Consider the following 4,405-nt stretch of genomic DNA (forward strand, 5'->3'; position numbering starts at 1 on the left):
TATATATATATATATATATATATATATATATATATATATATATATATGTATATATTTATTTATTTTTTTGCTTGTTCGAGGCGTGAAGAGTGACAGATTCTGGCGAGTGGAGGGAGCAATTTTGTCCACGACCAGGTGCAATGATGGAGCCAGGGGGTGGCCAATGGTGGCCTTGGCCACCATAGACTTCGGCCAACACAAACATTTGAGGAAACTGTAATTTTCAAAAATATAAAAACCTGACAGCATAGTTTTCTCAAATGATCAGGGTGGTCAGCAGTGGCAGCTCCTGAGCAAAAATATTAGTTAGGTAGACATTAAGTTCCTGATCATTTTTACAAATTGTGTAACATTTTCTGTGAAAAAAATAAATAAAACAAGTTCTTTTTTTTGTGTGTGTCTACAAAGTCTTTGCCTTTTTCTCCTTCCTGCCCAATGGGGTTGTCTCTCTTGAAAAACAGTCCAGTCTAATAAATCAGAGAAACAGACACCTCCCACCCCCAGCCAAAAGGTGCACAGCTTTCTGAATTGGATTTGAAATTTGATTTGAAGTTATAATCCTGAAAAAATACTCCAGATTAACACAGTTAAAAGGGAGAAAAAAAGTTCAGTGAAGTAACTCCAAAATAATATAAAAAAGAAAATGATGATTAATTTGTCGCTGAATCAAATAGAAGATACAAGTCTAAGTCAAATCCAAAAACAGTTATAGAACTCAGTTATAAAACCACTTCTTTGTTTTGCCATTATGGACCAGTTTGCAATTTCTCCCACTTAGAAATCATGGAGGGGTCTGAAATTTTCATCTTAGGTGCATGTCCACTGTGAGAAACAATCTAAAAAAAAAAATCTGGAAATCACAATGTAAGATTTTTTTATAATTTATTTGTGTGTTACTGCTGCAAATAAGTATTTGAACACCTGTGAAAATCAATGTTAAAATTTGGTACAGTAGCCTTTGTTTGCAGTTACAGAGGTCAAATGTTTCCTGTAGTTTTTGACCAGGTGTGCACACACTGCAGCAGAGATTTTGGCCCATTCCTCCACACAGATCTTCTCTAGATCAGCCAGGTTTCTGGGCTGTCGCTGAGAAACACGGAGTTTGAGCTCCCTCCAAAGATTTTCTATAGGGTTTAGGTCTGGAGACTGGCTAGGCCACTTCAGAACCTTGATATGCTTCTTATGGCGCCACTCCTTGGTTATCCTGGCTGTGTGCTTCGGGCCTTTGCCATGTTGGAAGATCCAGCCACGACCCATTTTCTACGAATGCTCTAACTGAGGGAAGGAGGTTGTTCCCCAAAATCTCGCAATACATGGCCCCAGTCATTCTTAATACAATGCAGTAGTCCTGTCCTATGTGCAGAAAAACACCCCCAATGCATGATGCTTCTACCCCCATGCTTCACAGTAGGAATGGTGTTTTTGGGATAGTACTCATCATTCTTCGTCCTCCAAACACGGCGAGTGGAATTAAGACAAAAAAGTTCTATTTTGACAAAGTGCAGCCCAAAAACCCCTTTGATGAGAAAAAAAAAACGGACCTAATGTTCCCTTGCCCGGACGTGGGTCACCGGGGCCCCACTCTGGAGCCAGGCCTGGAGGTGGGGCACACGGGTGAGCGCCTGGTGGCCGGGCTTTTACCCATGGAGCTCGGCCGGGCACAGCCCGAAGAGGAGACGTGGGTCCCCCTTCCCATGGGTTCACCACCTGTGGGAGGGGCCAAAGGGGTCGGATGCAATGTGGGATGGGTGGTGGCCGAGGGCGGGGACCCTGGCGGTCTGATCCTCAGCTACAGAAGCTGGCTATTGGGACGTGGAATGTCACCTCACTGGTGGGGAAGGAGCCTGAGCTGGTGTGTGAGGCTGAGAGGTTCCGGCTAGAAATAGTCGGACTCACCTCTACGCATAACTCGGGCTCTGGAACCAGTTTCCTTGAGAGGGGCTGGACACTCTTCCACTCTGGAGTTGCCCCTGGTGAGAGGCGCCGAGCAGGTGTGGGCGTACTTATTGCCCCCTAACTTGGTGCCTGTGTTTTGGGGTTCACCCCGGTGAATGAGAGGGTGGCCTCCCTCCGCCTACGTGTGGGGGGACGGGTTCTGACTGTCGTTTGTGCTTATGCACCAAATGGCAGTTCAGATTATCCACCCTTTCTGGAGTCCTTGGAGGGGGTACTGGAAAGTGGACCTTCTTGGGACTCCCTTGTTCTGCTGGGGGACTTCAATGCTCATTTGGGCAATGACAGTGAGACCTGGAGGGGTGTGGTTGGGAGGAACGGCCCCACTGATCTGAACCAGAGTGGTGTTCTGTTGTTGGACTTCTGTGCTCGTCATGGATTGTCAATAACGAACACCTTGTTCAAGCATAAGGGTGTCCATATGTGCTCTTGGCACCAGGACACCCTAGGCCGCAGTTCGATGATCGACTTTGTCATCGTCTCATCTGATCTGCGGCCACATGTCTTGGACACTCGGGTGAAGAGAGGGGCGGAGCAGTCAACTGATCACTACCTGGTGGTGAGTTGGCTCCGATGGTGGGGGAGGATGCCGGTCAGACCTGGCAGACCCAAACATATTGTGAGAGTTTGCTGGGAACGTCTGGCAGAGTCTCCTGTGAGACAGACTTTCAACTCCCACCTCCGGGAGAACTTTGAACATGTTCCGAGGGAGGTGGGGGACATTGAGTCTGAGTGGACCATGTTTCGTGCCTCTATTGTCGAGGAGGCTTACCAGAGGTGCGGCCGCAAGGTTGTCGGTGCCTGTCGCGGCGGCAACCCTCGAACCCGATGGTGGACACCGTCGGTGAGGGATGCTGTCAGGCTGAAGAAGGAGTCCTATCGGGCCTTTTTGGCCTGTGGGACCCCAGAAGCAGCTGATGGGTACCGGCAGTCCAAGCAACATGCGGCTCGGGTGGTTGCTGAGGCAAAAACTCGGGCATGGGAGGAGTTCGGAGAGGCCATGGAGAACGACTTCCGCACGGCTTCGAGACGATTCTGGTCCACCATCCGGCGTCTCAGGGGGGGGGAAAGCGGTACGCCACCAACACTGTTTATAGTGGGAGTGGTGTGCTGCTGACCTCAACTCGGGATGTTGTGGGTCGGTGGGCGGAATAATTTGAAGACCTCCTCAATCCCACCAGCACGTCTTCCACTGAGGAAGCGGAGCCTGGGGACTCTGGGTCGGGCCCTCCAATCTCTGGTGCCGAGGTCACCGAGGTGGTTAAAAAGCTCCTCGGTGGCAGGGCCCCAGGGGTGGATGAGATTCGCCCGGAGTTCCTTAAGGCTCTGGATGTTGTAGGGTTGTGTTGGCTTACGCGACTCTGCAATATTGCGTGGACATCGGGGGAAGTTCCCCTGGATTGGCAGACCGGGGTGGTGGTCCCCCTATTCAAAAAGGGGGACCTTAGAGTGTGTTCCAACTACAGGGGAATCACGCTCTTAAGCCTCCCTGGTAAGGTCTATTCGGGGGTTCTGGAGGGGAGGGTCCGTCGGATAGTCGAACCTCGGATTCAGGAGGAACAGTGCGGTTTTCGTCCTGGCCGTGGAACACTGGACCAGCTCTACACTCTCAGCAGGGTCCTGGAGGGTGCGTGGGAGTTTGCCCAACCAGTCTACATGTGCTTTGTGGACTTGGAGAAGGCGTTCGACCGCGTCCCTCGGGGGGCCCTGTGGGGGGTACTCTGGGAGTATGGGGTACCGGGCCCTTTGATACAGGCTGTTAGGTCCCTGTATGACCGGTGTCAGAGCCTGGTCCGCATTGCCGGCAGTAAGTCGGGCTTGTTCCCGGTGAGAGTTGGACTCCGCCAAGGTTGCCCTTTGTCACCGATTCTGTTCATAACTTTTATGGACAGAATTTCTAGGTGCAGCCAAGGTGTTGAGGGGATGCGTTTTGGTGGCCTTAGGATTGCATCTCTGCTTTTTGCAGATGATGTGGTCTTATTGGCTTCATCAGATCGTGATCTACAGCTTTCGCTGGAGCGGTTCGCAGCCGAATGCGATGCGGCCGGGATGAAGATCAGTCCCTCCAAATCCGAGGCCATGGTCTTGAGCCGGAAAAGGGTAGAGTGCCCTCTCCGGGTCAGGGAGGAGGTCCTACCCCAAGTGGAGGAGTTCAAGTATCTTGGGGTCTTGTTCACGAATGAGGGAAAAATGGAGCGTGAGATCGATAGGCGGATAGGTGCAGCGTCTGCAGTGAAGCGGGCGCTGTACAGGTCTGTCGTGGTGAAGAGAGAGCTGAGTCAAAAGGCGAAGCTCTCAATTTACCGATCGATCTACGTTCCCACCCTCATCTATGGTCACGAGCTTTGGGTTGTGACCGAAAGAATGAGATCTCGGATACAAGCAGCCGAAATGAGTTTTCTCCGCAGGGTGTCTGGGCTCTCCCTTAGAGACAGGGTGAGAAGCTCGATCA

The 4,405-nt window shown here is 50.9% G+C and overlaps 1 protein-coding gene across 1 annotated transcript in view; it reads right to left on the reverse strand.

Moving 5' to 3' along the window:
• The window catches only part of LOC119410369 (serine/threonine-protein kinase ULK4-like), an 8,958-nt gene that overhangs the window by 458 nt on the left and 4,095 nt on the right, over positions 1-4,405 (reverse strand). The window lies entirely within an intron of this gene.

This window comes from Nematolebias whitei, chromosome 5 (genome assembly GCF_014905685.2).
Source record: "Nematolebias whitei isolate Nwh7 chromosome 5, NemWhi1, whole genome shotgun sequence".
NCBI lineage: Eukaryota > Metazoa > Chordata > Actinopteri > Cyprinodontiformes > Rivulidae > Nematolebias > Nematolebias whitei.